Source organism: Ovis canadensis, chromosome 1, assembly GCF_042477335.2.
Source record: "Ovis canadensis isolate MfBH-ARS-UI-01 breed Bighorn chromosome 1, ARS-UI_OviCan_v2, whole genome shotgun sequence".
In the NCBI taxonomy this organism is placed as follows: Eukaryota; Metazoa; Chordata; class Mammalia; order Artiodactyla; family Bovidae; genus Ovis; species Ovis canadensis.
The window spans coordinates 94,713,965-94,732,816 of NC_091245.1; positions in this window are offsets into that span (position 1 = coordinate 94,713,965).

Below are 18,852 nucleotides of genomic sequence, written 5' to 3' on the forward strand. Positions count from 1 at the left end.
GAAGGGTTGGTGGTGAGGTAAGTAGGAGTCAACATCATAAACCTCAAGTCCAACTGGTCTGGGGTCTACATGCTTGAGGGCAGCATACCATAACTTCTCCCACCTGGAAGAGGTTTCAGTATCTGCAAAATAGCTTAAAGGTATTGTTGTGTGTATCCGTTGATGGGGAAACAGGACATTGTCCTGAGGCTGCTCTTGACTGTTTCTCCATGATCTCACATCCACTCCCTTCTCTAATTAACAATAGATTGAATCTGCCCATTGGACCTCAGGAAAGATCATGGAGGCTGAATGAAGGCTGCTTCCTAGAATCAAAGAAATAGGGGCACAAGGTCTTGTGCCCAGGAGCCCCCCAGGACCCTGCATGGTATCACATCCCTCTGGGTGATCTGTCAACTTTGGATTTCCATCTGCACCCCAGGTACATTGTGGCCAGCTCACAGCCTAGCATCTTTCCAATTTCCACACTAATGGACCACCTTAGACCGTCAAAGGACAGTGCCAACTGTAAGGTGGAGAGAGTAAAGTACAATTAAAAGAATGACTTTGCCCTTTGGGTGGAGGAACAAGCAAGTGTTAAGTAAGCACTGAAGAGCTGCCCTTTCAGGAGATAGTCCTCACATAGAGAAAGGCTCAAGTCGTAAGGGAAGGGGAAGCACCCACGGAGGAGCAAGGACTGCAGTCCCCAGGCAGCAAATCTGTCTAGGTCCTGGGCTAAACAGGAGCAGCATGCATCTCCTGGACTGGCCTGGAACCAGGCGAATATTTTGAACGTTTCTGAAGACAGTAATCTTCCCCCTCAGGAAAACAGACCCTCCTGAAGCCTGCAGAAGGCTGCTCTGGGGAACAAAGGTCCAGTGTTGCCTGATTTTCTTACTTTTCAGGAAAATCAGGAAATCCAGACCTTAGCTGAATTCTTCCTGATTGTATTCACTGGAAGCTAGTGTTTAAAAACAAACGTTGTTGGAGAATACAACAGTACCAAATTTGTTTGTGGATAAAACACGAACAAGGGGTTCTATCTGTTCTATCTGACGTCTCTAGACCCATTGTGGCTACGATCAAAAGACTAATATAAAACCATAATTGGTAGAAATTTCTGCTTTAAAAAAGAAAGGAAAAAAGAAAGGAGGCATTAACCTAGTTGTCTTTTGTCAACTGAAAGAAAGTTGAGGGCAAGGCATTTTGCTTAAAGAGAGCCTGACACTGTGTGCTCGCAAGCAGTGATGTTGATTGTTCCTAATATGTCAGGAATGCTGGGTGGAAACAGCACTGCTCCCAGCTCACTGAACAGCCAAATCAGGGCTCAGAGTGCCACTAAACAGCCCTCCTGATAGAAGCTTCCTTCTCGGTGATTACCCTTCTATGCAGGTGAGGATCCCCAGAGCTGAAGACTAGGAATAGCTTATGCAGGGCACCATCTGTCTTTAAAAAATACAGTTGACTCTAATATCTTGAGATCAGGCTAGTGAAGGGGTAGGCCCCTAAAACTTTCTCCACAGGTGGGTGCTCAGAGGGGCTTCCTAGGGGGCTCAGTGGTAAAGAATCTGCCTGCCAATACAGATGTGCGTTTGATCCCTGGGTTGGGAAGATCTCCTGGAGAAGGAAATAGCAACCCATTCCAGTATTCTTGTCTGGAAAATCCTATGGACAAGGGAACCTGGCAGGCTACATACAGTCTATGGGGTTGCAAAGCGTCGGTCATTACTGAGCATGCATGAATGCTCAGAACCCCAGGGATGCCATATAGTGATAGAGAAGTCTGAATTTGCCCCCCAGCCCCATGGGCTTCCCTGATAGCTCAGCTGGTAAAGAATCCTCCTGCAATGCAGGAAACCCTGGTTCGATTCCTGGGTTGGGAAGATCCGCTGGAGAAGGGATAGGCTACCCACTCCAGTATTCTTGGCCTTCCCTGGTGGCTCAGCTGGTAAAGAATCCTCCTGCAATGCGGGAGACCTTGATTCGATCCCTGGGTCGGGAAGATCCCCTGGAGAAGGGAAAGGCTACCCACTCCAGTATCCTGGCCTGCAAGTCCATGGACTATATACTCCATGGGGTCGCAAAGAGTTGGACAAGACTGACCGACTTTCACTCTCCGTGGGCTTCCCTGGTGGCTCAGATGGTAAAAAAAAAAAAAAAAAAAAAAATCTGCCTGCAATGCAAGAAACCTGGGTTCAGTCCCTGGGTTGGGAAGATCCCCTGGAGAAGGAAATGGCTACCCACTCCAGTATTCTTACCTGGAGAATTCCATGGACAGAGAAGCCTGGGGGATTGTAGTCCATGGAGTTGCAGAGTGGGAGAAAACTGAGCGACTAACACTTTACTTTGTTACTTTTATCGTGCAACTCTGAAGGTTGGTTTATTCCAGAGGGAAAAAATTAGATTCTATTCAGCGAACGTTCTTCCTCCACAAAACCCCACAGCTGTGCCCGCTTATTCTCCGGCTGACAGAGAACAGTGGGTCTGGAGAAGAATGCCTGGGTTTGTGTGATCTACGCTTACTGACACTCAACTCTGGCCAAGTTAGTCCGTTTCGCTCACCCGAGGTTCTTGGTTTGTGAAAAGGGATCACAATAGCACCTGTCTTCACAAGGAGCTTGTAAGGATTAAATGAGCTGATGTATAGAAAGAACTTAGTGGGGACTTCCTTGGTGGTCCAGAGGCTAAGTCTCTGTGCTCCCCATGCAGAGGGGCCCAGGTTTTGATCCCTGGTCGGAGAACATAGATCCTACATGGTGGACGATGCGGCCAAAAAAATTTTTTTAAGAAAGAACTTAGCAAAATGCCTGGTACTTAGTTCTCAGTATGCATTAGCTATTCTCCTCTCTCATCATGAACCTCACACAGTCCAAGGAGCCAGAAATTCTAGCTTTCAGTCCAGACTCTACTGTTTATGCTGTCTTTTGACCTTTCTGGACCCAAATTTCTTCTGTAAACTGAGATTGGTCAGATTAGTCAGAAGGTCCCAGAATGCTGTGCGTGAATTACTCCAGCAGCATTAAAACACAAATTCTCCAGCCTCAACCAGGCAATTCCATCTCCAAGTATTGCTGTGAAACTGGACTAGATGAGTTTTAAGGGCTCTTCCAGCTCAAAATTTTATGATGAATTTTCACAAATTCATGATGCCATCTCCTCTAAGTCCATTTCTGATTTTGGTTGGGAGGACTCTCCACTACAATAGCATGACACCTAGCTCAAAAAAATTAGAAGAGCTTGTCATTTCTACCATTATTCTATTCTAAAACCTGCATGTGTGTGCTTAGTTGCTCAGTCATGTCTGACTTTTTGTGACCCTTTAGACTGTAGACTGCCAAGCTTCTCTGTCTATGGAGTTTTTCAGGCAAGAATGTTGCCATCTCCTTCTTCAGGGGATCTTCCCAAACAGGGATGGAACCTGTGTCTCCTGTGTCTCCAACATTGCAGGCGGGTTCTTTACCCTTTGAGCCATCAGAAAATCCCATGTTCTAAACCTAATCCTGATCATTTCAAGAGCACCCACCGCATCCTTCTCACCCCAAGCCTTGAGCATTTCATTGCTCTCCATTCCTCCTTTCCAAAAGTCTCAGCAAATCCTAATTGTTTTTTTAATCCAACAACAGCCTTAGATGGGCCTTTTACACTCAGTTCTGGCTCACCGCCTGTGCTTTTCTCTCTCTGCATTCCGTCCCTTTGGTAAAGAATGGAAATAACCCAGCGCCTGTGGGCAGGCAAAGATTCTGAGCTCAGGCTGAATGCCATGGCACTCGTGTTGGAGCGATTCCTCTGAGCTAGATTGTCTGACCCCAATCTCTCTCTCTCACTCTCTCAGTGTCCCAGGGCACCCAGGCTTGCTGCCAGGGCTGGCTGCCACTTTCAAGCGTGCTGTTGCCCAGGTAGAAGACTCTAAAGAATTTGGCTTGGCCTCTCTGGTGTAAAAAACAATGTTAGTTTGATCATAGAGCCTCTGTCTCCTACAGGGGAAGGTGTGTCACCAGAGACCTAAGATTCGAAGAATGAGATGGACCATGAGCTTAGAGCAGAACAGAGCCTTCTGGATGTGGGGGTGCTCTTTCTGAGACATCTGTTATTCCACTGATCACCCAGGCTGTTTGGCCTGATCTGTCTGGCATGTAGCCTGTTTCTATAAAAGAGTGCAAAGACATTGGCAAATCTCACCCAAATATATATGAGCCCAGCTGACAGTTTCCAAAAGTTCACTTGGAAGTTAATTATTTGAAACTCAGAACATATTTCCCTGTAAGAGTGAAATAATAAATGGTGATTATATTTCCAGGCTGACACACAAGTCTATTTAACCCTTTATACGCTTCAAATGCTACATATTTATGAGGAAAAAAGCAGCCAACCAACAATACAGTTGAAACACCAGGGATTAAATAATACTTAAAAATAACATTGGGACAAGGATTTTTTTTTTAATGTAGCACATATTCAGTTAACATAAAGCACTGTTCTATGCCCTGAAGTGTTAGAGAAAGCAGGGGAATTTACATTTATCCTCAGGGGAATTTATATTGCTTTGATTTTTCCGTTCATGGTCTGTTTTCTCCTGAGAATGTAAGCTCCCCGTGGGCTGGAATCTGGTCTGCCTTGTCCTCTAGCGTATGCTTCAACACCTAGCGTAATGCCTGCCACAAAGGATGTACTCAATAAATATTTGTTGAATGAATGAGTAAATAAATTCCAGTCAGAGAGAGGCAGTAAACAAGTAAGCAGATACATATGTGACCAATGTCAGGTGATAATAAGTTCTATGAAGAAAAATAAAGCAGAGAGTTCAGGGATGGGGATGACTATTTCCCATGGGGTCTGTGAAAGGCTTCTCTGAAGAAATGATACCTGCGTGGAGATCTGAAGGAGGAATTGACTCAAGAAAGAGGTCAGAGAAGAAGGACTCCCGCTTTTGGTGTCAGACCAGGACATCTGGACCAAAGTTCCCACAGTCAACTAAAATGCCCGGACAAAGTTTAAGTAGTATTAAAACTAGAGTTATCAAAGTGGCAAGGAATTACTAGGCAAAAGGTAGGAGAAAAAGATAACCGCTACTCAGAGCCATTGTTATTCTGAGGACACCTGTGAATGCGCAGTAAACATCTGCCAAACTGAGCTGAGATTTTGGTGGCCTCATAAGCCAAGGGAGACAAACACCAAAGCTCAAGAAGAAGGTGAGGGCTTTGAGCTTGAAGCTAGGGAGACCTTGAACTTCTGTTAAAGGCGTTACAGATGGAGACCAGCACCGGGCAGCTTCTAGAAGCAAATGAAAATCCTTTCAGATCCTATCACTTTGGGCCTCAATTATCTTAAAGTGACATCTCCCACATGTAATCAGAAATAAGCAGAAAATAACACCATATGAGTGAGAATCAGCAGAAAACTAAAACAGATTCACAAATCCTTAAGATATTGGAGTTATCTGACATAGCCAATAGAATAACTATGCTTACTTTTCTCAAAAAATAAAATGAAAACTTGAAAATTTTGTCAGAGAACTGGAGGTTGTAAAAAGATCTAGAGAAAGAGCAGCCCAGGCTGAGAGGAAAACAAATGCAAAGGTCCTGTGGCAGATTTGAGAGAAAAAAATCAGTGTGGCAGAAGCAGAGTGAGCATGATAGAGAGAAAGGTAGAAGATGAGTTCAGGAAAGGAGGCCCAGGCAGTTCACAAGGGGGGGTGGGAATTTTATGTTGCAGTTTTTTTTTTTTTTTAGAACTTTTGGCTGTGCCATTTGGCATATGGGATTTCAGCTCCCTGACCAGGGGATCGAAATTTTGCTCCCTGCATTGGAAGGACAGTCTTAACCACTGGGCCACCAGGAAAGTTCTGAGAATCTGTCTTTTATTCCATGTGTCAAGAGAAACTATTGGAAGGTTTACAGCATTAAAGTGACATGATTTAATTTACATTTTTAAAAGGTTAGTTTGGTTGTATAGGAAATAGGCTCTAGGGAAGGAAAAGTAAACACAAGGAGACCAATTAGATCATTGCAAGGTCCAGGTGAGAGATGATGGAGGCTTGGTCTAGGGTAGGGGAGATGGAGGTGGTGAGAAGTGCTTGTTGTTTAGTCGCTAAGTCCTGTCCCTCTCCTTGTGACCCCATGGGCTGTAGCCCGCCAGGCTCCTCTGTCCGTGGAATTTTCCAGGCAAGAGTATTGGAGTAGTTTGCCATTTCCTTCTCCAAGAACCCAGGGATTGAGCCTGCGTCTCTTGAGTCTCCTGCATTGGCAGGCAGATTCTTTACCACTGTACCACCAGGGAAGCCCCAAGTGAATTTGGGATATACTTTGAAGGGAGAGTTGACAGCTCTTCCTGATGGACTGGGCATGGGATGTGAGGAAACTGTCAGAATAATTCCCTACCCCTGTGTACTCTCTATATGACCCTGTTCTCCCCATCCACACATGGTCTCTCCTTCTCTCTCAGTAGACAACTTCCTAATTGTAATTTTCAGCCCAGTTCTTTTTTCTGAGCGTTATCCCTATGAAGCCAACTGCCTTTTGAGATGTTCTGCCTGGGTGTCACCAGACCTTAGACTGAACATGCCCCAAACTTAGCTCATTATTTTACCTTCTAAACTTTTTATTTTTTTTCTCATCAATTTCCTCGGTTAAGGATATTACTTTTCACTTGATCATGTAAGTCAGAGAGTAGGCATTAATTTTAGACTCCTCACTTTCCATGTGCAACTGGTAACCTGGAAAGCATCTTGTAAGCCTGTATTTTCGATGGACTTCCCTGGTGGTCCACTGGTTAAGACTCTGTACTTTCTAATGCAGTGGGCATGGGTTCAATGTCTGGTCAGGAAACTAAGATCCCCCTTGCAGTGTAACCCTTCCCCTCCAAAAAAAGCTGTGTGTTCCTTTCTGTTTTCATGCCTTCTGTCCTTTCTTTATTTAAGATTAAAAAAAATTTTTTCTATATTTATTTTTGGCTGTGCTGGGTCTTGATTGTTGTCCATAGACTATCTCTAGCTGCAGTGAGCAGGAGCTGCTCTCTAAATAAGGTGTGTGGGCTTCTCATTTCATTCCAGAGCACTGGCTTTAAGCGCCTGGGCTCAGTAGCTGTAGCCATGGGCTTAATTGCCCTGTGGCGTGTGGAATCTTCCTGGATGGGATTGAACCTTGTGTCCCCTGCATTGGCAGGTGGATTCTTAACCTCTGGGCAATCAGGGAAGTCCCAGCTTTTTTGTTTCCACTTGTGCCCAAGAGCCTCCTCTTTAGTTCCATCCACACAGTCCCCTGGCAAGGGCCATATACCCTCTGTCCCCTCTATATACCCTCTGTCCCCTCTACCCTCTTCCACTGCCCGTTTCCCTGGAATTCCCAAGTTTCGCCTAGTCCAGACCTCATGGCCCTTGGGACTCAATGAAGGACAGCATCTCCAATAAGGCTTTGGCTGAAGCTGACACCCAAACGTTCTATGTTTAGGAGCCCACATATGTGTTTTAAGTTCACAGCACAAATTACCAAACATGGATGTTAGCAAGCTTCCTTCATAATCACTTGTGATTTCCACACCACTTCTATGACCCCCTGTCCTCTTTCCCTAATTTTCTTCACTTATAATTTTCTATTTTTGGACAAGAGGGATGGGGGGGCGGCAGAAAGGGAAGAAAAGAACTTGAAAAAGAGAGAATGAACCAAAGAAGAAAGATAGGGAAGCAGGAGGAATGAAGGAAGAAGCAGAAGGGAAGGAAAAGAAGAGAGAAAGAAAGGGAGAGACAAAGAAAAGAAGGGAAAAAGAAAGAGACCCTTAAGTAACCGCACATGTGTCTGAGGCATACATCTGCAGTATCTCTACTTAAACAGCAGGGACCTCATGGCAGATATTACACATTTAATTGACTAAAGAAACCAATCATAGAACAAAGCCCCTTTCTTTGTGAGATGTCATATGATAACCCAAACACAGTAGTTGCTGTTTTTCTCCAGACACTATCAACCACAGCCGTCTGTCTTGGTCCTAGACTGTTTAAAGAAATTTTTTTTATCTTTTAATGTGTGCGTGTGTGTATCAGTCACAAGACCAAAGTACCCTCCGTTGCAACAATGGCCGCCCTGTGGAATTCAGCTGGGCTCTCCCAGCCCACAGCCCACTCCTGGCTGCCAGATGTCAGCCAGCCCAGAGGTTCTCTTTCATCCTCACCCACTGCAGAGCCATTTTGGTCTGTGCTGTGGTGGGGGCTGACAACCCTTGCAAGCTCCACCCCAGATCTGAGGGAGGCTTAATCTTTCCTGAGGCCCGCTGTGGGGAGGGGGAGGGTAAAGAGCAAAGCCTCCTGGGAACGGAGATGGGGTGGGTTAGATTTGTTCTCAAAGTTCAGCCACTGCTGCTTATTCAAAGGCTTATTTTCAACCTAGGAATCCAGTCCTCACCGTGAAGGAAAACCAGGACAGATCTCGCTGACAGCTTTAAAAGAAGCACCATGAGCTGCAGACGTGGAAGGGAGCACTCATGAGTCCTCCTCCTGTGGCTCTTCCCCGGTGGTCCTGTGTCCTACTCTCCAGGCAAGAGGCAGTTGGATGGCTCCGGACTCCACCACATCCACCACATCCACCACCTCCTTCATCCCTTTCTCTTTGGATGCTTTCTTGTTCTCCTTTTCCTCCTTTTCCTTCTCTTCTTCCTTCTTTTTCCCTTGCACACTGCAGATTTAGAATAGCCATGGGACTCCAGCAAGGCGGTCGGAAGACTCACCCCCACAGAGATGCTGCCCAGAGGGCCCCAGAACTGCCAGCCCCACTTCTGATCTGTAAGAAAACACAAGAAAAAGGTTTCCTCGTCTGCAAAATGGAGATAATAGCACTTGGTTCATGTGAGGAGCTCTTGTCATGCTTTGTTTACAGGGTCAGCACAGAGAGTTCAGGGCTGTCTGCAATCTGTAGCATGTAGTAAATGCTCAACGAATTCAGTCATTTAACAAATATGATTCAGTTCAGTTCAGTCGCTCAGTCGTGTCTGACTCTTTGCTACCCCATGAATCACAGCACGCCAGGCCTCCCTGTCCATCACCATCTCCCGGAGTTCACTCAGACTCACGTCCATAGAGTCAGTGATGCCATCCAGCCATCTCATCCTCTGTCGTCCCCTTCTCCTCCTGCCCCCAATCCCTCCCAGCATCAGAGTCTTTTCCAATGAGTCAACTCTTCACATGAGGTGGTCAAAGTACTGGAGTTTCAGCTTTAGCATCATTCCTTCCAAAGAAATCCCAGGGCTGATCTCCTTTAGAATGGACTGGTTGGATCTCCTTGCAGTCCAAGGGACTCTCAAGAGTCTTCTCCAACACTACAGTTCAAATGCATCAATTCTTCGGCGCTCATGATTAGACACCTACTAAATCCCAGGCTCTGTTCCAGGTGCTGGGGGAACAAAACAGACAACAACAAGATTCCAATCTCACGGAGTTAACTTTCTAGGAGGAAGAGAGAAATGAGAAACAAGTAAGTAAAATAGGATGTCAGATGATGACAAGGTCTGTGAAAAGATTAAAGCCAGGGAGGGGATAAGAGTGCTGGAGTGAGATGGAAGGTGGGATTGCAATTTTAAATTGAACAACCAATAGTGATGTTAAAATAAAGCACTGAAGGAGGTTAACGAGCCCAGCCTGTGGGTGTCTAAGGGAAGAATATTCTGGGCGGGGCGGGGGGGGGGAGGGGACGGTAAGTGCAGAGGCCTTGAGGCCAGAGTGCACCAGGTGCAGTTGAGAAGCATCCAAGAGGCTGGTGTGGCTGCAGTTAAATGGGGATGGGAGAATAATTGGAAATGAGGTCAGAGAAGTAAAGGTGCGTGTGTGCAGGAGGGAGCAGGGGTGGCAGGCAGTGCAGCCATGCAGGGACTTGTTGACCATTGTAAAAACTTGGGAGAGTTTTATGGGGAGGAGTGATACAGTCTGATGAAGATTTTAATAGTAGTGCTTGGGCTGATGGGTTGAAAATAAACCAGTGGGGTCAGAATGGCAGCAGGGAAACCAGTTAAAGTCCAGTGCAGCAGTTCAGGTGAGAGATGGTGGTAGCCTTGACCCAGTGGTAGAAAGGAGGTGATGAGAAGTACGCTGGATTCGGGATATATCTTTTTAAGGAGAAGCTGACAGAATTTTGATGATGGATTCCATGAGGAGGGTGACAATAAGGAAGGAGTGCTAGGATGTCTGTAAGATTCCGGGCCCGGATGAAATCACCCTTTTGAGTGAATGCTATGAATTTTGTTTCGGACACTGTGAGAGACTATTGCCTCAATAGTCCCAATGAGTCACGTGTGGAGGCTTGTACACTGGAGCTTGCCCTCTTCGAAGACTATCTCAGACATGTAAGAAGCCCAGGCTGCCCTGCTGCAGAGGCATAGGGAGGACAACCAAGAGCTCCAAATAATGGCCAGATATAGAAGTGAGGGCATCTTAAGCCATCCAGTCCTAGTGAAGTCTCCAGAACACTGGAGTCTCATGAATGACCCATTGGTCCAGCCACTAAGCTTTAGGGTTTCTGACGAGCCACAGTTAACTGGTACAATCTTGTGAAATTTGAAATGTCTTATGGGTGGCATGAATGGTAAAGAACCCACCTGCCAATCCAGGAGACATAAGAGATGCAGGTTCAATCCTTGGGTTGGAAAGATCCCCTGGAGGAGGGCATGACAACCCACTCCAGTATTCTTGCCTGGAGAATCCCGGACAGAGGAGCTGGGCAGGCTATAGTCCATAGGGTCACAGTCATGGTCCGTAGGGTCACAGTCAGACACAACTGAAGCAACTTAGTACTCAAAATCGCATCAGTTCAGTTCAGTTCAGTTCAGTCCAGTCACTCAGTCGTGTCCAACTTTTTACGACCCCATGAATCACAGCACGCCAGGCCTCCCTGTCCATCACCAACTCCCGGGGTTCACTCAGACTCACGTCCATCGAGTCAGTGATGCCATCCAGCCATCTCATCCTCTGTCATCCCCTTCTCCTCCTGCCCCCAATCCCTCCCAGCATCAGAATCTTTTCCAATGAGTCAACTCTTCGCATGAGGTGGCCAAAGTACTGGAGTTTCAGCTTTAGCATCAGTCCTTCCAAAGAACACCCAGGACTGATCTCCTTTAGGATGGACTGGTTGGATCTCCTTGCAGTCCAAGGGACTCTCAGGAGTCTTCTCCAACACCACAGTTCAAAAGCATCAATTCTTTGGCGCTCAGCTTTCTTCACAGTCCAACTCTCACATCCATACATGACTATTGGAGAAACCATAGCCTTGACTAGACAGACCTTTGTCGGCAAAGTAATGTCTCTGCTTTTTAATAAGCTATCCAGTTTGGTCATAACTTTCCTTCCAAGGAGTAAACATCTTTTAATTTCATGGTTGCAGTCACCATCTGCAGTGATTCTGGAGCCCCCAAAAATAAAGCCTGACACTGTTTCCACTGTTTCCCCATCTATTTCTCATGAAGTGATGGGACCGGATGCCATGATCTTCGTTTTCTGAATGTTGAGCTTTAAGCCAACTTTTTCACTCTCCTCTTTCACTTTTATCACACAGGCATAGACATTCAAATTGGGATGTCAAGTAGGCAGTTGAGTCTAGAATCCAAGGGATTTCCAGGCTGCAAACACATCTTGAGAATCACCAGCGTTATCAACAGTAGTTAATGCCACGAGACTGATAAGAGCACTAAGGGTGTGAATACAGGTAGAGAAGGGGAGGAGTCCAAGGACTGAGCCTTGGGACACCAGAACATCTAGCAAAGAAAAGGAGTTGCAAATGTGATTGAGAAGGATCAACTGGTGCAAAAGGAGAAGAACCAGGCATGAATGGTGTCCTGGGAGCCAAATTACAGATTGTGTTACTGGTAGAAAGAAGAAATCAATTATGTCAAACACTGCTAACTGATTCAATAAGATGAGGGCTGAGAACTGATCGTTGGATTTAGTCAAGGAATGTCTTTAGTGGAGTGGTAAGTGGCAGCCTGCTTACAAGGAATTGAAGAGGGAGTGGGAAGAGAGGAATTGGAGCCATGGCCATAGACATCCCCCTTGAGAGATTCTGAGATAAAGGAAAATAGGGAAATGCATTCATAGAGGTAGAAGGGTGTGCAGTCAAGGAGGACGTCTGAAGGTTGGGAGCATGTTGTTTATGGATGGGGATGATTTGGGGAGAGAGGAAAATTAAATGATGCAGGAGACAGATTGGCCACACGATGTTCCTGAGATGCAGGGTATAAGTAAAGGCACCGGCCTTAGTGGGAACAAGAATGGGCCATACATAACAAGAGGGAAAGGAAGAATACATGGGCACTGATGCAAACTGGTGAGCAGATGTTGGCAGAAGTATGTGGAATTTCACTGCTTATGTTTCCTCGGCAAGCTCGTTGGCTGAACTTGAGGATAAGGGAAGAGGTGTTAGAAGGCTCAAGAAGGAGGTGTGTAGAAATGAGTGGTGGCCACTATATGATATATCTGTGGGAAGTTAAGGTTCTCATCCTTCCCATTACTTTCCAGGACTAGCTCAGGATTCTGGGAGAGCCAGGATTTGTATAGCCTTAATGTCAAGTGACTTTGGCGGGAACTATAGTGCCCAGACAAAGCCGTTTTTTAGTTCCTCCGTGACACAAAAGCCAGTTTTGTTCAGCTCTGTGGCAGCCATGTTCTTCAACCCAGGGGGTATCTTTTCCCCAATCAATGCTATGAATCTTAATTAGCGTGAGCCGATCAAGATAATTCTGTACCCTTTACCAGCAACTGTTTTGGGGCTGGACATGTGTTGCAATTTCTGATCAGTAACATGTGAGGGGAGACCTGGTAGCAGTCTCTTAGAAAAGATCTTCATAAGATAAAATAGCTCAGACAAAGAATGAGAAACGTTGGACGAGATCCGTTATATGCAGAATCTAAAAGGAAATGAGGCCTTACAAATAGCTGTGAAAAGAAGAGAAGCAAAAAGCAAAGGAGAAAAGGAAAGATATACCCATTTGAATGCAGAGTTCCAAAGAATAGCAAGGAGAGATAAGAAAGCCTTCCTCAGCGATAAATGCAAAGAAATAGAGGAAAACAACAGAATGGGAAAGACTAGAGATCTCTTCAAGAAAATTAGAGATACCAAGGGAACATTTCATGCAAAAATGGGCTCGATAAAGGATAGGAATGGTATGGACCTTACAGAAGCAGAAGATATTAAGAAGAGGTGGCAAGAATACACAGAAGACTGTACAAAAAAGATCTTCATGACCCAGATAATCACAATGGTGTGATCACTCATCTAGAGCCAGACATCCTGGAATGTGAAGTCAAGTGGGCCTTAGAAAGCACCACTATGAACAACGCTAGTGGAGGTGATGGAATTCCAGTGGAGCTATTTCAAATCCTGAAAGATGATGCTGTGAAAGTGCTGCACTCAATATGTCAGCAAATGTGGAAAACTCAGCAGTGGCCACAGGACTGGAAAAGGTCCGTTTTCATTCCAGTCCCAAAGAAAGGCAATGCCAATGAATGCTCAAACTACTGCACAATTGCACTCATCTCACACGCTAGTAAAGTAATGCTCAAAATTCTCCAAGCCAGGCTTCAGCAATACGTTAACCGTGAACTTCCGGATGTTCAAGCTGGTTTTAGAAAAGGCAGAGGAACTAGAGATCAAATTGCCAACATCCACTGGATCATGGAAAAAGCAAGAGAGTTCCAGAAAAACATCTATTTCTGCTTTATTGACTAGGCCAAAGCCTTTGACTGTGTGGATCACAATAAACTGTGGAAAATTCTGGAAGAGATGGGAATACCAGACCACCTGACCTGCCTCTTGAGAAACCTGTATAGAGGTCAGGAAGCAACAGTTAGAACTGGACATGGAACAACAGACTAGTTCCAAGTAGGAAAAGGAGTATGTCAAGGCTGTATATTGTCACCCTGCTTATTTAATTTCTACTATGCAGAATACATCATGAAAAATAGTGGGCTGGAAGAAGCACAGGCTGGAGTCAACATTGCCAGGAGAAATATCAGTCACCTCAGATATGCAGATGACACCACCCTTATGGCAGAAAGTGAAGAGGAACTAAAGAGCCACTTGATGAAAGTGAAAGAGGAGAGTGAAAAAGTTGGCTTAAAGCTCAACATTCAGAAAACTAAGATCATGGCATCTGGTCCCATCACTTCATGGCAAATGGATGGGGAAACAGTGGAAACAATGGCTGAATATATTTTGGGGGGCTCCAAAATCACTGCAGATGGTGACTGCAGCCATGAAATTAAAAGATGTTTACTCCTTGGAGGGAAAGTTATGACCAACCTAGACAGCATATTAAAAAGCCGAGACATTACTTTGCCATCAAAGGTCCATCTAGTCAAGGCTATGGTTTTTCTAGTAGTCATGTATGGATGTGAGAGTTGGACTGTGAAGAAAGCTGAGCGCCGAAGAACTGATGCTTTTGAACTGTGGTGTTGGAGAAGACTCCTGAGAGTCCCTTGAACTGCAAGGAGATCCAAGTCCATCCTAAAGGAGATCAGTCTTGGGTGTTCATTGGAAGACTGATGCTGAAGCTGAAACTCCAATACTTTGCCCACCTGATGCGAACAGCTTACTCATTTGAAAAGACCCTAATGCTGCGAAAGATCGAGGGCAGGAGGAGAAGGGGACGACAGAGGATGAGATGGTTGGATGGCATCACCGACTCAATGGACATGAGTTTGGGTGGACTCCGGGAATTGGTGATAGACAGGGAGGCCTGGCGTGCTGCAGTTCATGGGGTCAAAAGGAGTCAGACAAGACTGAGCAACTGAACTGAACTGAAAAAAGGAATTATACAAATGAACTTATTTACAAAGCAGAAACAGACTTACAGACTTCGAGAAGGCTCTTATAGTTGCCAGATAAAGGATAATAGGAAGAGATAGGGAGTTTGGGATGGACGTATATACACTGCGATATTTCATATGAGTATCCACTTAGGTCCTACTGAAGAGCAACATAGACTCCACTCATCATTCTGTGGCAGCCTGGATGGGAAGGGAATTTGGGGGAGAATGGATACATGTATATGCATGACTGAGCCCCTTTGCTGTTCACCTGAAAATATCACAACATTGCTAGTTGGCTCTACTCCAGTACAAGATAAAAAGTTTAAAAAGAGAGAGAGAATCATAGGAAGAATGATTTCTCTTCTTAGCTTCCCGGGGTTATCTGTACGTAGAACCTGGGACTGCAGCAGCCACACTGAGGTCAGGTCTAAGGGTGGCCCACATGGAAGAGGGGAGGGCTTTCAAGACATCACTGAGCCACTGAATTCAACCTGGGAGCCTCCCTACCTCCTGATGTCTCAATATGTGAGGCATTATTATCTATTTTCCTTATTGATGCTGCCCTTTTGTCTTGGTTCATCTGTGTTTTGCAACTGGAAGAATTCCAATACCCAGTGTATCAGCAAGATAGATACAGAATTCAGCATGGCTGTATTGAGGATATCAATTCAACTCAATGCAATATAGATAAAATGAGAACAATGTACCAGGCACAGTATTAGACACAGATGAATAAAACTCCCTTGCCATAAATTACTCATAACAAATCTATGTGTGTCTCTTTTAGGGGAAAGGCAAATAAAATACAGAATTAACTATTCTGGAAAGCAGAATATACGTGCCTTGAAAGAGATATAGAAGGTCAAAAAAAATAGTGATAGTATCAGTTAGGGGAAACTGGGTTAGTCTCCATGAAGGAAGTCGAATAAAAGCTGGGTCTTGAAAAGTAGTAGGATTTCTGGAGACAGTGTGAAGAGCTTCCCAGGTTGGGAAAGATAGGAAACTGTACTAAAAGGCAGAATCTGGTGAACTGAGTCTAATGCGAACTGGTCTGGAAAGCCAAGTAGTACATTTGGTTCAGCTGGCTTACGGAGCCCATGTAGCAGAGGAGAGGAAATAATGTTGAAAAATTACACTGGGTCAGATTTGAGACACCTTAGATAGCAGGCCACGCCTGGATGGGAAGGGAGTTTGTGGGAGAATGGATACATGTATATTTATGGCTGAGTTGCCCTGCTGTGCACCTGAAACTGTCACTGCGTTGTTAATCGGCTATACCCCAATATAAAATAAAAATTTAAAAAATAAATAAATAGCAAGCCAAGAAATGAGGGTCTGCTTAGTTTGCAAATGGTGGGCTCTGGAACTTTTCTCAATGGACAGGTCACAGAATCAGAGCTGAGTGTGAGAAGGTCCATTCTTAGTAGAGGGACCAAAGCCTGTTCCATTTTTTTACCCAAAAATAACTGTTTCAATTATTGCCACACCCTCAGTACTCACAGACATTAACATCAGTCAGTTCAGTTCAATTCAGTCGCTCAATCGTGTCCGACTCTTTGCGACCCCATGAATCGCAGCACGCCAGGCCTCCCTGTCCATCACCATCTCCCGGAGTTCACTCAGACTCACGTCTATCGAGTCAGTGATGCCATCCAGCCATCTCATCCTCTGTCGTCCCCTTCTCCTCCTGCCCCCAATCCCACCCAGCATCAGAGTCTTTTCCAATGAGTCAACTCTTCGCATGAGGTGGCCAAAGTACTGGAGTTTCAGCTTTAGCATTACTCTTTCCAAAGAAATTCCAGGGCTGATCTCCTTCAGAATGGACTGGTTGGATCTCCTTGCAATCCAAGGGACTCTCAGGAGTCTTCTCCAACACCACAGTTCAAAAGCATCAACTCTTCGGCGCTCAGCTTTCTTCACAGTCCAACTCTCACATCCATACATGACTACTGGAAAAATCATAGCCTTGACTAGACAGACCTTTGGTGGCAAAGTAATGTCTCTGCTTTTTAATATGCTGTCTAGGTTGGTCATAACTTTTCTTCCAAGGAGTAAGCATCTTTTAATTTCATGGTTGCAGTCACCATCTGCAGTCATTCTGGAGCCCCCAAAAATAAAGTCTGACACTGTTTCCACTGTTTCCCCATCCATTTGCCATGAAGTGATGGGACCAGATGCCATGATCTTCATTTTCTGAGCTTTAAGCCAACTTTTTCACTCTCCTCTTTCACTTTCATCAAGAGGCTTTTTAGTTCCTCTTCACTTTCTGCCATAAGGGTGGTGTCATCTGCATATCTGAGGTTATTGATATTTCTCCCGGCAATCTTGATTCCGGCTTGTGCTTCTTCCAGCCCAGCGTTTCTCATGATGTACCCTGCATATAAGTTAAATAAGCAGGGTGACAATATACAGCCTTGACATACTCCTTTTCCTACTTGGAACCAGTCTGTTGTTCCATGTCCAGTTCTAACTGTTGCTTCCTGACCTGCATATAGGTTTCTCAAGAGGCAGGTCAGGTGGTCTGGTATTCCCATCTCTTTCAGAATTTTCTACAGTTTATTGTAATTGACACAGTCAAAGGCTTTGGCCTAGTCAATAAAGCAGAAATAGATGTTTTTCTGGAACTCTCTTGCTTTTTCCATGATCCAGCAGATGTTGGCAATTTAATCTCTGGTTCCTCTGCCTTTTCTAAATCCAGCTTGAACATCTGAAAGTTCACGGTTCACGTATTGCTGAAGCCCGGCTTGGAGAATTTTGAGGATTACTTTACTAGCGTGTGAGATGAGTGCAATTGTGCAATAGTTTGAGCATTCTTTGGCATTGCCTTTCTTTGGGACTGGAATGAAAATGGACCTTTTCCAGTCCTGTGGCCACTGCTGAGTTTTCCGAATTTGCTGACATATTGAGTGCAGCACTTTCACAGCATCATCTTTCAGGATTTGAAATAGCTCCACTGGAATTCCATCACCTCCACTAGCGTTGTTCATAGTGATGCTTTCTAAGGCCCACTTGACTTCACATTCCAGGATGTCTGGCTCTAGATGAGTGATCACACCATCGTGATTATCCGGATCATGAAGATCTTTTTTGTACAGTCTTCTGTGTATTCTTGCCACTTCTTCTTAATATCTTCTGCTTCTGTAAGGTCCATACCATTCCTATCCTTTATCGAGCCCATTTTTGCATGAAATGTTCCCTTGGTGTCTCTAATTTTCTTGAAGAGATCTCTAGTCTTTCCCATTCTGCTGTTTTCCTCTATTTCTTTGCATTGATCACTGAGGAAAGCTTTCTTATCTTTCCTTGCTATTCTTTGGAACTCTGCATTCAGATGCTTCTATCTTTCCTTTTTTCCTTTACTTTTTGCTTCTCTTCTTTTCGCAGCTATTTGTAAGTCCTCCTCAGACAGCCATTTTGCTTTTTTGCATTTCTTTTCCATGGGGATGGTCTTGATCCCTGACTCCTGTGCAATGTCATATTATGAACTCCTTATTGTCAAATTCAGGCTTAAGTTGAAGAAAGCAGGGAAAACCAATAGATCATTCAGATATGACCTAAATCAAATCCCTTATGATTATACAGTGGAAGTGAGAAATAGATTTAAGGGACTAGATCTGATAGACAGAGTGCCTGATGAACTATGGACAGAGGTTCGTGACATTAACATAGATGCACCTAAAGCCTCAGCAAGAACAAATGAGAGAATTACTTTCTCAGACTCACGCAGTGGGAAGCAGGACTGGGGACATATCATTACCCTGAGCTTGTACAAACCTTTCCAACCCTCCTTCCTAGATACCACCCCCTTTTAAACTCTCTATAATAGAAAAGAGTCCCCATTCTGTTTAAAATGTGCCTCCAGAGCCCACGCTGACACCAGGGGTACAGTGGTTCTCTAGACTCTAATGTTTTATACAGTGGATGGCTTCCCTGGTGACTCAGATGGTAAAGAATCTGCCTACAATGCAGGGGACCTGGGCTGGATCCCTGGGTCAGGAGGATCCCCTGGAGGAGGGCATGGCAACCCTCTCTAGTATTCTTGCTTGGAGAATCCCATGGACAGAGGAGCTTAGTGGGCTACAGTCCATGGCGTTGCA